We start from the raw sequence: 16,016 nt of genomic DNA, 5'->3' as shown, positions 1-16,016 counted from the left end.
TCAGTTATATTGATCCTTATTCTTCTTCTACTCATTTCTTATTTTATTTGATTGTTTGATTGATCACTGGTTAAGATCCTTGTATTGAGGACCTTACAGATTTCAAGTGTGCATCTCTCAACGGTGAACTCGAAGAAACGGTGTATGTTGAGCAACCCCCAAGTTTTATTAATGAGGAATTCCTTGATCATTGTTATATTTTAGATAAAGCTGTTTATGGATTAAAACAAGCTCCAAGAGCTTGGTATGCAACACTTACCACATTCTTAAAGCAATCACATTTTAAACAAGGATCAGTTGATCCCACTCTCTTTCGAAAGAAAGTTGGGAATCATATCATGATTGTTCAAATTTATGTTGATGATATTATTTTTGTCTCTACTGACCCTGCTTTATCAAGTGAATTTGAAAATCTTATGAAAAGTCAGTTTGAGATGAGCATGATGGGGGAAATCAACAATTTTCTAGGATTCAACATTCGTCAGAGCAGAGAAGGAATCTTCATCAATCAAGAAAAATATACTCAAACTCTGTTAGAAAAGTTTGGAATGATGAATAGCGCAAAGTTGAGAGTACCAATGGCAGTTAGAACAGGACTCAGTCATTCGTTCGATAAACCAACTGTTGATCTCACTTTATATCGAAGCAGGATTGGGTCATTATTATATCTAACAGCTAGTCGACCCGATATAATGTTTTTCGTTTGTAATTGTGCTAGGTATCAATCGAATCTCAGGGAACTTCATCTAACTACAGTCAAGAACATTTTTCGCTATCTCAAAGGATGAATTTCGTTAGGATTATGGTATCCTTCGAAGATAGGGTTTTTCATTCAAGCATTTTCGGATGCAGACTTGGGTGGTTGTCAACTTGATCGCAAAATCACAAGTGGTGGATGTCAATTGTTGGATGGGAAGCTTGTAAGCTAGAAATCGAAAAAGCAAACATGTGTTTCTATTTCCACAGCAGAAGCTGAATATGTTGATGTTGAAGCTTGCACTTCTTAAATCATATGGATACAAAGTCAACTGTGTGATTATGCAATCAACATGAAGAAAATTCCGTTGTATTGTGACTCACAAAGTGCCATTCACATCTTCCATAACCCTGTGCAACATTCGAAAACCAAACACATTGCACTTCGTTATCACTTTATCAAAGACCATGTTGAAGATGGCAACATTGAAGTTCATTTTGTAAAGACCACTGATCAACTTGCTGATATCTTTACAAAACCATTGGATGAAAAGAGTTTTCTTCGAATTCTATCGGGCTTAGGAATGCTAGATGCGAATGCGGTAACTGGTCTGACTTCGTTATAAAGTCAAGGAATGTCGAAATCTTGCAGATTCATTCAGCGGTTACTGTTCATAGTCAACGCTTCGACGTGCTTCGCTTTCGACATCAGAAAAATCTTCGCTACTTCATAACCATTGTTATGTCAATACTTTTTGTTTCTTTTGTCAACTCTTTCTTTTCGCTAGCCTAATAATTTTTTTTTCGTTACTTTCAAATATAAAAAATTCCAAAAAGATTTTTCGCTATTTTTGTCTTTTCTTTCAAAAATCAAAAATTCCAAAAAGATTTTTTGTTATTTTTGTCTTTACATTCAAAAATCAAAATTTTCAAAAAGATTTGCTTATTTTTATCTTTTCCTTCAAAAATCAAAAATATCAAAGAGATTTTCTTATTTTTGTTATTTTCATTCAAAACTTAAAAACCCAAAAATATTTATGTTTGTTTGATTAACTAGTTTGTATAGTGTTATAAGCGAAGATTCATCATGGCACATGGCTTGCAGCTCTCTTGGGAAAGGTAAACATTCGATACTTTGTACTAGTTAAGATGTCCCTAGAAGCATGTTGCAGCATGTCGACTCAAGCCTTCATGACTCAATGTGTTTTCGAAAGCCTTAATGGATTTTTCATCACGAAAATTCCTTCCCAATTAGGCTATATTCAGATTAGTCCCTGAGCTACCTTACTCTTCTCACAAGAGTTTAGAGTTTCCTGCTTGGTCCACGAATAGCAGAGGTAATTTCGATTCTTGAACCAATCTTTTTCATCAAAATATCTTACACGTTCACACAAAATGACATATGTCCAAGAGATATCTGGTTTACACCAATCAAGATTTAGGCATATCAAAACTCTGTGTTTATGATCCCAATTCATAAGACCATGAAGAAGGTGAAACCCATCTTTTCAAAACAAGTAAGGAATTGATGGGGACCATTTGTTGCAGAATGCAACAAAACATTTGTTTCTGTACCCTCAATATCCAAAATCATATTCCTTCGTTTTGCGTGGTCTTGCTAAAATGTTCGTCACCCACGACATTTTTACCCAACAAGATCCATAAATTTTTTTTGGAATATTATTTTTGTCTGGATATCAATTTGATTCCTCGTTACTTAACACATTTTCCAAAGCTTACTTGTCACTGACTACACTGGTCAAACATGTATTTTTGTTTACAATTTTTCACACTTATGTTAAGCTGTGAATTATAATGAAATGTTAACCAACCCACGAAGAATTTTTAAAAGAAGCCCTTCGATACTCCTCTATGAGTATTCGATTGTACTTCACAGGAACCCACACAAGTTGTTCGACATCTCTCTTGATGAAAAATGAAGCGATCTTTGCCTGTGGTCTTACTGCTTTCGTGTCGATTTATACTTGACATCACAGATCTAAAAAAAAGTTTAAATTGTTTCTTGTCTTATTCTTTGGAATACATTGCACTCACGAAATCCTTGAGGTTCTAAGTAATACCAACTCAGGCTGATGATTTTGAAAGTTTGGCACATGATTTCGCTTCTCAGCCCAAAAGTGAAAGAGCCCAACCTCCATGCCGAAGGTTTCTGACGGTTCTTATCTCCTTGGTACAATCGAACAGACTGATGGACGTGATGTTCTGGTTACTACATGGGTTTCAAGGAAAAGTGTTCATCACTTTTTCAGACGTGGCTACCTTTACAGCACCACGTCCGATTTTCTTGGTGACACATGGCTTAGTATTTAATGCTCAAATCGCTTCAAATTTAAATGGGGTTTACGTATAAAAGGGTTTTTTGGGGTTTCATTCCAATTTTACGCATTCAAAATATCCCCAAATTGATATACTCTCTTTTCTTCTCAAATTCTCAAACCCTAACAATTGCGGGCACAAATGCTCATGTTGATCCATCTCAGACAACTGATGACATTACTTCTCAACCGCTTATGAAGATTCAAAGCACTAATCTTCAAGTACAAGGTGATGTTACTCTGTATCCTGAAGGTTTGCAAATGCTCATCGTTGCTTTAAAACACTCGGTTATGTCAAAGGCCATGTTTTCTTCTTTTGTTGTTCCATTATCTTCGTTATCCCTTGCTGGTTGGACTGCGGTGCATAGCAAGACGATCGAGGTTATTACCTTCCAGTTGATCAATGAGAAGAAGTTTAAACTCACACGGAATTTGTTTGCTCAGATCCTGGAACTTCCTACTATTGATTCTTATTATGCGGTTACGAATGAACAAGTCCTTCATATGTTCAACGAGATGGGTTATCAAGCGCTACTTAATAAGATAAGTGATTTCAAGAAATCTTCTCTACCATGTTTATGGAATTTTCTTTTTGGGATTTATCTTCGATGCTTGACTGGTCGAAGTGTTGGCTTAGATAAAGGGAAATTGGAGATTTATGCCTTGGTGGCATGCATCTATTATGATATTCCTGTTATTTTATACAACTCAGTTATGGGATGAGTTTGTGAAAAGTGTTAGCAACACGAAAGTGGTAGGCGGGATATCATGTGCTCGATACTGGAGTTCGATTCTACACTATGCATATGAGAAGGAAGAAATTGTAGTTCCTGAAGATGAAGGAAAAGCTAAATTTTCGTTGTATCACTTTCCGTAGTCCGTGGAAGATAATCCGGATATTTTTCCAACTATTGCTTGTATTCCGGATAACATGCTTCGAAAAGTTGATCCTTGCAATCTGGTGCTGGTGGAATACAAACAAACAATCAATCCTTCAGTTGAAATAGGGGTTCTTTTATCTAAGAGCATAGTAGGTACATCAAAAAAGAGAAAGGAGTCAAAGAAGGATGTTAATGATAGTCCTTCGAAACATAGTCCTGAGAAAGTAGAGAAAGTCATCAAAGCTACTCCAAAGAAAGTGGTTAAGTCTGATCCACCGCCAAAGCATGTTCAAAAGCCTCTTGTTAAAGAATCAAGTTCACCTGTGAAGTATGTCATACCTTCGCAAACTGGGGTTTTGAAAAGACTGAAGAAAATGGCTCACAGGCCTAGTCATTCACCAGAGAGGTCTAGCAATTTTTCTCCAAAAGGTGTTTTGAAGATTATTCGCAAACCACAAATCAATCGAAAGGGCATAGTCATCTGTGAAATTCCCACACCTGTGTCACCAGGTTCTAAAAAGCGAAGGGCTGAAGACATCGCAAAACACGTTTCGAAGAAGAAGAAAACGAGAGTGGTAATTGAAGTAGAAGATGAAGTTCTACCAGACTCACCAATTCGCGATGAAAATATATTTGTTCCATCACCAACGAGGGATTCTCCAATCAAGTCATTTTTCGAGGAGGTTGGGAATCTTGGTGGCCCTGTGAAGACATCTAATGTGTACACAAACACTAATCTAGGTGAACGTGCAAAAGAATAAACTCTTGTGAAGACGGTTGTCACACTACCTGAAGTTTCGAATGCCGAATCAGTTTCTGAGGAGGTTCGAACTTCTGCCATCACTGCGAACGTATCTGATACGGATGCAAATGTCAATTAGGGTAAAGGAGTATCGAATAATGCATCTCAAGGTAATCCTAACCTTGTTATTTCCTCATATTTTGAAACTTCTATAGTTGATAAAACCACCTCTTTACCACCATTTCAAACCAATATTTCTACTACTTTACCTCAATCAACCAATTCACCAACTTTTGAAAACATCATCAATCAACCTATCACTTCTCTATTTTTATCTCAATCCACTGATCCCAACATTGTTCAAGACGATGACAACACAGAAGACAATGAGTTTATGGGAACGTTTGTTGAAATCAAATTTGATCCGGTAGAAGAAAATATTCCAGATCATATGTTGATGTCTGGGAAACAGTTTAAAATCCTCAACCAAAAGTTTAACTCTTTGTTATAGCTTCATGCAGATGCAGGGGTAAGCATTATGTGTCTGGTATCGAAGTCGATGTTATGCTCAAGGCTCAAGAGCATAGACTTCAAGATGCAATTGACTTGGTTGATCAGAACAATGAAAAGAGGGTGAAAGCACAGTCTTCTTCATTAAATGAAGAGGTAAAAGATTTGAAAGTTGTTGCAAGGGAAAGGCATGTCTTGTTTGTTCAAGTTGTCAAAAAGGTTCGAGAAGATGTCGACTTCAAAATTGAGGAACTTCGTGCTGATATGGTGAAATAGATTGCATCATTAGATCACAATTATTCCTCTCTTCACAAGAAGGTGGATATTATTGCTACTGCTGTAACTAAAGTTGTCAAATGGTATAATTCTCTACTTCCGAAGGTTGACAAGATGGCAGAAGAAGAAGTTAAAAGTTTTTGTAATGTTGATAAACTGCTGGTTGAGTTGAAAGGTTTAGTCTTGAAGTCTGGATTTGTTTCATCTTCGTTGATATCTCCAGAGCTTCTGTCTGAGTAGTTTAAAGTGTTGGTGTCTACCATTCAAAAGGAGCTTGCACTGCTTGTGAAGCTAATCAACTTAATGCCAACTAATGCCCCACCTGTTCACACAGGGGTGCAAGGGGGAGAAAAGGATGGTGTTGGCATGAGTGCGAAAGCTGGTACAGGAGGTGGTGGTTCTGGTAAAGCTGATGATGATGTGAAAGTAGTTGGAAGGATTTTAACTACTCAAGTTCCAACTTCATTACCAAAAACATCCACGATAACAACATCATCAACAACAACAACAAAACCAATAACCAAGGGCATTGTGATTGGATCTGTTGGTGGAGGGTTCAAGTTCTTAGAAACCACCTCCTACTACTCAAGAAATGTAGAACAAAGGAAAGGGTATTGTTACTGAGCTTACTGCTGAAGAAAAGAATGCTGCTCTTGAAAAGGAGATAGAGAAACAAAAGCAAATCCAACGTATTCTTCGTCAAAGAGCAAATGACCCTCCTGGTCTCAAAAAAGGTGACCCTACAAAGCTTTATTCTTATGAGAATATTGAAGCTTTGACTGTGTTAGGGAGATGTATGACTTCGAAAAGGCACCTAAGAAAAGTTACGATACATACAACACTAATTTTAATCAGTTGGACTTTCTAATCAACAAAATGATGTTCTTGGATGAGCAGTTTGAGATTCCATCCAGTGCTTGGAAAAAGGGAGGAGGATATATGGTCTCTAGTCAAGATAGTTCATGTTCTCCGTATATCCAAAGATGTTCTATTTGAGGGTATGTTGCAGAATTATCGATATCATATAGTCCGAGCCAACAATTTTGTATTTGACTTCTCGGTTGCAGACTTCCCTTTAATGAATCAACATGATTTGCTGGATGTTGCGAAGATTTTAAAGAGTGTTGATGTTCCGAAGCTACAAGTGACGAACAAAGAAGATTTTTTGTTTGGTCTTGCTCACGTGAAAGTGTTTATTGATGGTTACTATGGTTCTTTGGCATTAACAGATGTTGAGGTAGCCCAATCATTGGATAACCAGATCACTGTTCCTCAAACTATGTTAAAGAGTAAAGCTAGTTTGAAAGATTATGAAGATGTAGAGATTTGCTTGAAACCACTAGGAATTGTGTTTGTTGGCAAAAACAAGAAGGGAAACAACACAAAATTTATGTTTCAAGTGTGTGATGTTGACAGGTATACCACGCCTCATTACACAAATCTCATGGTTCGAATGAATAGTTATGCCAAGAACAACGAAAAGGACAAGGCTGAAATTCAAAAGGTGATCAATTGGTATGCTGAAATTCGAAGAGTTATTCACCAAGCTGCTAAGATACTAATGTCTTAGATTTGACATTTCTCACAAAGGGGGAGAATGTTGGGGTCGAAAGTGATTGTGAGATGTCGAAAATGTCTAGGGAATTCAGTGTGTCGAAAGTCATTTTGTAAAGTTTATTATAAGGGCATCTATGTTTCGAAATTGTAATGTCGAGTACCTTATATTTTTTGTATGCTTTTTGTATCCCTATAAATATGGTATGGATACATGTTTAGTGTTGGGTTTTGGTATACTACAACATACTATGGTGGACATACAACCCTAAAATCTTTGGATCTATGTTTTCTCTAATTATACATGCAATGTTGTTTCCAAAGCTTTAAGCCTACAACTAACATACAATTGATATAAACAACATAGAATTTAGTTATAGCATTACCACTTTGTTGTAGCTTGTAGTTTTGGCCTTTAAGAACTTAATGCCCCAAGTGTGACACCTCAAATGGTTCACAACACACCTTTGGACAAAGGATGACTTTTGAGAGAATATTCTTACACTCAAAATCGGCTCATGAACTCTTAGAATCTCTAGCACACGATTTTGGATGCTAAGGTCTTCTTATATAGTGTGGCAAGATTAGGGTTACATCCATGTAAACCCTAATGCTCATGACCTTTCATATTACTTAGGATCCATGGGTTAAACCTCCATGGACTATCCAAGGACTACCATATTGGTTTAGCCCACCCTACATAACAATTGGCCCACACTATAAGAATCATTGATTTACCAAATCAATCCTTATATATTTAATTAGTCTCTTTTGATCACATAATTAATTCCAAATTAATTCTTGATCAATACTAATTAAATCATATGATTTCATATTAATATATTAGAACTTATAATATATTAACAAATCATAAATAACCTCTTCTCGAAAGTCCATCCTATCAAATTGTCCTGGTGATATGCAACCCAAATGGACCATGCTACTCTCGGGTCAAGTACATACAAATTATATTTATGGGATTAGATACCCAATCCAATAGTCTCCCACTTGGGTAAGTCTAATAACTATTATTGCAAGTACGAGTCCACAACCCGACTAGCAATCATAGCTCTTAAAAGCCGTTGTCGAACTCTGACCTAGTCAATGACGCGTCCATTAGATAAGGGATCATATATTCCTCCATTTTAGATATCGTATGGACATGAGACAAGGATTATAATCATTCTCTCTGTCCATTTGTTTTTTCCTGATTTCCGATTTATGACGACTGACTAATTGAACAAATCAAATCAGTCCAGGCTTGACCAACTACTTAGGTTTGTCATCACTAAATCATCGAGGGGCCCACAGATATCGATTTTATACCTCTAAGGGTAAAAGGAATGTATAAACTTCGAATCAAAGGCTTGCTTGTACTTACTCATCAAATCACATACAACGATATGTTTTATAACACCAAGTTACTGGTGCGTTTACATATGTCAATGTGCAACCGACTTGTAAATTACAGCTCACATGTCTTGGTTTCAAGAATATAAGATAGTATCATCTCATGTTCATTCGTGATAAAATCCATGAAGTGATTCAGATGAGCGTGGGTTTAATGCAATACTCGAATCTTATTCCAAGAGTACTCATGAACACTGTAGCAAACTTGTGCTATGTCTAAACGCCTTTAGACAATCTACAGACCCATTCATGACATTCTAGCTTCAATACCTACTTCCAAAGTATGATCGACTGTGGATGGTTTAAATAACCTAGTTATTCGGGAAGTCAAAACATGCAAAGTGAAACACAAGAATAATTGAATCCAATATGGTCTCAGAACTTATGAATATAAATAAAACACCTTTTATTTAGTCACCATACTGATTACACATTATTCATTGTATAATGTTTCGATTAATCAACTTAATACTTGAATTAAAACAATAGTTATCCCATGCTCCAAGCATGCACACTATGTTTGTCTATGGTCCTCTGTTTGTGAAATAGATAAATGGACAACATTTCAATGATGATCATTTCACAATTCCAAATCCTTATCGCAAATGTAACAATACCAAATTCTTGTCATTTACTGTAATATGTTAGATTCTAAACTTAAATGCAATAATCCTCTTGTAATGACTATGCACAAAAGTCACAGAGACTTGGTAACAGACATTACAAAGTATTCCAACGGAGAGCAATTCCATGGAAACGAAGTCTCATATTCAAAGTACATTCCTTTGAACATCATTCTTGCATTAAGTTTTCTAATCTTACACAAGTTTAAAGAGTAACTTCCACTTATGGAAACATTTCCATATTCCCATTTTGACTATCACTCCTGAATAAGAGTTACCTCTTCTCAGAGTATGTCAATATGGTCCTTTCCAAAATTTACAATATACTTCCAACTGTCCATAAGTAACCAATCTTTGGTAAATCTCAGATTGTCCTCGGCAATTGCTTAACCATTTTAGTCATATCTCGTTCTAGTCACTTTTCCCTCTTAACGCCCTAGGCATTTAGAAAAATTAGAACACGAGAATATTATAGCATTTGCAATCGATCTTATACCCGAAGCGTATAGGACACGATTCATAATGTCTTACATAAAAACATGATACTTGATCAGTCTTTTGCTATAATATTTATATTTGTCATGTTCTCACAATTCGAACTATGAAGAGGGATGTCATAATCATAATCGAATTTTAGAACACAATTAACATTTCCATATATATAATTTCCTTATTTTGAACCATTCCAACATAAAATTCATATATATACTTGACTAAATTTGATTAAAATCTCAATCTAAGCTTTTAGAACTGGAATGAAGTATAAATTCCTCTCCCTTAATTATAGCAAAACAACTTTTCAAACCCTGCATCTTTGCGAATTGAAACTTTTGTTTTCTATAATTAACATTGCTAACTCGCAACACTTATAATAATTCTGCTCCCACTAGCATAATAAAATTATCTTATTAGCATAACACGTATGCTCCCACTAGCTTTGACATGTGCCCACAAATTAGCTGGACTTCTAGAAATCAATACTTATTGACTTCCTTACCAAAGTTCAGATTTTTGATACGAGATGCTTCGATAAGACTTTATCTAGGCTTTTAAAACTCATACACCTTTCCTTAGATAGCTCACATGTGTGTCTAAACAATTTTAGAACTTATAATAATAAGTCTCAAATGTTTACACCTTTTCCATTTCTCACAATTCACACTATGAAGAGGGATGTCGTAATCATAATCGAATTTGAGAATGCAAATTATCACAATCCTATCTCCTTAAAATCTACTCAGTGAAAGCGTTTCCTCACAATAATTTTCATGAATTGGAGAGAAACCTTATGACACTTAGATTTTATGGTGTATGTGTTCTTATCCATGTGAATTTGTAATAACCATAATCACAAGACAAGGTTAGTGACAAATCCAAACTCATATGGACTGAATTTGTTCAATCTTAATTTCTTGCCATTTGGAATGGTCACAGAAACAAGAATATGTCAACACGATAGGTTGCAAACCTCAAGTCGTGTGCTAGTGATTAACAATAGGTTTACTCTTGATTAGTTCTTGAAGCTATTCAAGATCCTTAAGACTCCCACTAACCTCTTGACATATAAGATTCACTTTGTCAAGGAACATTACTTGACAAACAAATATTCAAGTGTTAGTGCGGTTTCTTATCAAGACAAATGCTTCACACAATTGGTCTTAGTTGATCTTTGTCTTATCCAAAACATCACAACTCACCAATCTCAAATGTACAAGAGTAAGAAACATTTTACTCTATATTTGACAAGTGTTATAAACCTTTATTAAGATCATGTGACTCAAGTTACATTCTTGGAGTATGACTCTAAGACCTGATTTTGGAACGAAGTATGATTTTTCTTCTTGATTTAACCATTTCAACAATTCACGATTCCTCTTCTTAGCCATACAAATGCACTAAGATGTCCTTAGAGGACCAATTGTGATATGGTTTCATAATCACAAAGAAAATCATAAAACAAGATACACAAGTACTCTCCCATCTTCTCAGATTAAAAAAACTTTTATCTTTCTGCCTAATTTGATTCTTCTCATTCGTTCTGCCATACATTGAAACTTTTCCAATGACTCCGAATTACACTTAATCTTGTAAGTATAACCATATTTACTAAACTTTAGTAAATCATAACGAATAGTCTTATCGTTCTTTGAGGTGGACCTGATCAGCGCACAACCAAGTGTACCCAATCCCCTAGTCCTTCACTTGACTCACATATACATGTGAACAAGGAATTAGTCTTATTTCCCAAAGATGAAAATTCTCATTCATCACACAATGCAACTTGCATGATTCCAAGTTTCTATCCAACTGAAACTTGGGTGATGAGAATCTTTCCTTATTTGGTAAATTTTGACACTACCACAAACGAAAGAATCAAATCCATTTTTCCAAAATTGCTAGAAACATACAAACATCAATTTTTCACAAATGCCATTGTAAGGAGATATAAGATAAGACAAAATAAAAAACTTTATTTATTTATAAAATGCGGAAAAACTTTTCCTTACAATCCAATTACATATGAAAACCATGTTACAAAATATTTCCTAAGCAATCTATCATAACTCCTAAGCAGCAGCTCAAAAATCCGATCCGCGACCAGATTCAGCTTGTTCTTCCTTTAAGCTTCCTTTCTTTTCTTTGATCCTACAAAACATCAAAATGTAATTACATTACATCATGTACTAAGAATCTCCAAATAGGAACTTAATAGAGTTAGATAGTGGACTTACCTGAAGCAAAGCCATACAATCTGACTAAAGTTCTCAGGTAGTCAGGGCAGCTTCGATTCCAATGTCCCTTTCCGTAGCAATAGATACAAACAGCCTCATTGGGAATGGCACATGGAACAATCTCAGATTTGGCCTTTCTCTTATGATCAAAACTTTTGACCATGGCCAATTCCTTTCCTTTAGGAGAAGGAACCATTTTTGGGATGTCCATGTCATTCCCCATGACAGCTTGGGAGGTAGATCTTCCAATCAAATTTGCTTGACCATTGCACCAAATCATTGCTGATTCAGCAGCAATAAGCAAATATGTAAGATCAATAAGGTTCATGTCGTGATCAGCCACATAGTAGTCTTTAACGAACTCACTATATGACTCGGGAAGTGACTGAAGAACCCAGTCAATAGCCAACTTCCTCGGAAAAATGACACCCAACATTCTCAGCCTGTCAATGTGTGACTTCATATCCAAGACATGTGCATACATAGACCTTCCATCCCTGGGTTTGCTATCCAGTAGGGCTTGAGTGACCTTGAACTTTTCAAGTCTTCGAACTTGTGGGTCAGGGAGAATAATTGGAGGATGCGGAGGAAGTGAAGCATGATTTTGTGGAATATCATCTTCAAGAGGAAAGCTTTTTCCAAAAGATTTAGGAAGACCATAGTTGTCTGAACTAGACATCGACAAGGGATAAATTCAAGTTAAGTTGATTTAAGTCCTTAATATAACACCCAAAACGAAATATTAAGGCTAGGAACCAACACAATATTCTACAATTCGGAAGAGGGATGCCATAATCCAATTGCAGAATATTTGAAGGTAGGTAAATGATGATTTACCAATTTCCACCATGAAAAACGAAATTGAACATTAGGGATGCCGAGGATCACAAACAAGGTGTGAATAACCATGCAAATTAGCTTGGTACACCCACTGATACATATCACCTAATCAATGTGCCGGTTCACTACACACGCTCCAATGATCTATGATTAACATCAAGCTACCCTTTACCACGCATTGTCAGTCCCAGATTAGTGTGCCAGTTAACCACATACGCTCCACTAACGACTTAACAAGGTGCAAAGTGTAATTTCATGGAATAGCACCATTTTCACATTTTTCCTAAAGTAACTAAGATTGGGAATTTAATAAAACTTTAGTTACTTTATAATTATCATTATACATTTAATGAAAAATTAATGTCCTGTCAAACCCATTCGGCTAACGACCCTTCACCAGTCAAGGAAGCGGTAGGTGAGAGTGGACACCCATTAAACTGCCATTTAATAGGCAGTAACCTTATACCCCCTTATAGACCAACTTCGTGAATGAGGCCTACTAACGGTAAGACTGACTAGTCTTATATATATATATATATATATATATATATATATATATATATATATATATATATATATGTATGTATGTATATATATATATATATATATATATATATATATATATGTATGTATACATATATATATATATATATATATATATATATATATATATATATATATATATATATTAAACCTATAATATTGTAATAGTATAAGGGTTGAATTTTAACTTTTAAAACTCTAGGGTTTGGAACTAAAGTATTCAAAAGTGAAACTTTACCAATTCCAAAACTTGAGGGCAAGTTTTGAAACTTGTCAAAGCTTTTGGTTTCCATAACTTATGGGTTTAATATGGTTTTTATGAAAAACTTTTCAAGCTCCATAACTTGAGGACAAGTTATGGAAGACTTTAAAACCATTTAAAAATGACTTTTAAAAAGAGACTCTTGAAATTCCATAACTTGAGGACAAGTTATGGAGTTCATGAAAAAACATTTATGAAAAACTCTTCATTTTTCATAACTTGTGGACAAGGTAGGAATTCATAAAAGGCATTTAGATCAAATATTTCAATTAACACAATAATCAAATAATTTTTCTATGATCTGGATTAAACTCATAAGTCAGGATAATTCACATCAACTATTTACAAGAAATTAGTCTATCATATAAACTAATACAAATCTTGAAACTATGACAATTATCCTATAATTGGACAAGCATGATCATTACCATATGAAAGAAAAATACATTTCATGGTTCAAAAAACAGTTTGGGGTAATGATCCTAATCCAATTTCTGGCCAAAAGTCGAAAATCTGCCCACTGGAGCACCAACTCGGCGAGTACATGAACTGGAATCGTCGAGTTGGCCATTTTATGAGTAGACTCGGCGAGTCACCCAGTGGAATCGGCGAGTTCACTAGACAGAAGGCAGAAAATTTGATTTTTCACTTTGAAAACCAATAAATCATCAAGTATAATAGAAAACAACCCTAGGCTCTGATACCACTATTGGGTTTTGGTATACTACAACATCCTATGGTGCACGTACAACCCTAAAAGCTTTGGATCTATGTTTTCTCTAATTATACATGCAATATTGTTTCCAAAGCTTTAAGCCTACAACTAACATACAATTGATATAAACAATATAGAATTGAGTTATAGAATTACCTCTTTGTTGTAGCTTGTAGTTTTGGCCTTTAAGAACTTAGTGCCCCAAGTGTGACACCTCAAATGGTTCACGACACACCTTTGGACAAAGGATGACTTTTGAGAGAATATTCTTACACTAAAAATCAGCTCATGAACTATTAGAACCTCTAGCTCACGATTTTGGATGCTAAGGGCTTCTTATATAGTGTGGCAAGATTAGGGTTACATCCATGCAAACCCCAATGCCCATGACCTTTCATATTACTTAGGATCCAGGGGTTAAACCTACATGGACTATCCATGGACTACCATATTGGTTTAGCCCATCCTAAATAACAATTGGCCCATACTATAAGAATCATTGATTTACCAAATCAATCCCCATATATTTAATTAGTCTCTTATGATCACAAAATTAATTCCAAATTAATTCGTGATCAATACTAATTAAATCATACGATTTCATATTAATATATTAGAACTTATAGTATATTAACAAATCGTAAATAACCTTTTCTCAAAAGTCCATCCTATCAAATTGTCATGGTGATATGCAACCCAAATGGACCATGCTACTCTCGGGTCAAGTACATACCAATTATAGTTATGGGCTTAAACACCTAATCCAACATTTAGAGGATAGGGTGAATACTTGCATTGTACTCTCCTATTCTCTTGTATTCTCTGAAAGCATAAATTGAGCCAACCAAATTATATTTAGATCTTGTGTTCTAAATCTTTTCTTAACTCTAATCTCGTATTGCAAACTCGATTTAATCTACACTACAGTGATCAGCCAATATCTATATACCATTCAGAGTCAAACTGCTTGTCACGAATCACCTACAAAAATCAAAGAGATTTAGGAACCCAAAGTTGTTTGGGTCCACGTGAGGCTTTCACATAAACAAGAAAAGTAATAGCAACATCAATTAAATAAGATCTTTTAACCAAGGTGGTGCTATCTTTCTTTGTAATTTGAAAAACAGTGATCCTATTATCTTTTACGTTCTTATCCTTTGTAGATATTTTCCTTTGTATATTTTGGATTTGTTGCTTGACAAATTTCTTCTCAACTTTCTTATTGGACCTCTTAAATGGAATTTTAGGCTTCGAAACTATCTTTCCGTTGCCCTTAACATCTTGCGATGTTTTGGCAGAATTTGAAACATTCGTATTAGGAGAGAAGTGAGACTTTGTTTTCTCCATAGGTTTCGCATGATTTGAAAAAGAGGGTTTTTGAAAAAAAAATTGTTTTAAAATCTGTGGAGACTGAGACTGAGTTCGTGGAAAACTCCTGGGTTTCGCATGTGAAGAGACTTTCACATTTGGATTGGATGATTTTTCTTGATAAATGAAGTTGGGATTTTTGGATCTCCAGAAATGCTTTCTTTCTTTAAGATTTTGGTTATATCTCGCATTTCTTTGACATTTTTGAGTTGCGTACTGCTCAGAGGATTTATGAATATTTGCCCTAGATTTTGGCTTTCTATGGGGAGTTTCGGTTTGTCTGGATGACGTATCACTTGGAACATTCTTGGTTCCACTTGGACTCCCTTTTTAGTAGCTTGAGTTGACTTTGTTTAGAGGTTCTGCCACATATCTGCTCTTCATTTTCCAAGAGGTCATTTCAGATACACCTTTGGTTTCATATGCATTCTCGATAGGAGCTGACCAGAAAAATTCATCACAGCCATCTTTATTGTCTTCTTCGATCAGGGACGTCAGTTCTACAGTTTGATTTTTGTTCAGTCCCTT

Source organism: Lactuca virosa, chromosome 8 (genome assembly GCF_052849685.1).
Source record: "Lactuca virosa cultivar CGN04683 chromosome 8, Lactuca_virosa_CGN04683_v6, whole genome shotgun sequence".
Lineage (NCBI taxonomy): Eukaryota > Viridiplantae > Streptophyta > Magnoliopsida > Asterales > Asteraceae > Lactuca > Lactuca virosa.
This window is presented reverse-complemented; position numbering follows the sequence as displayed.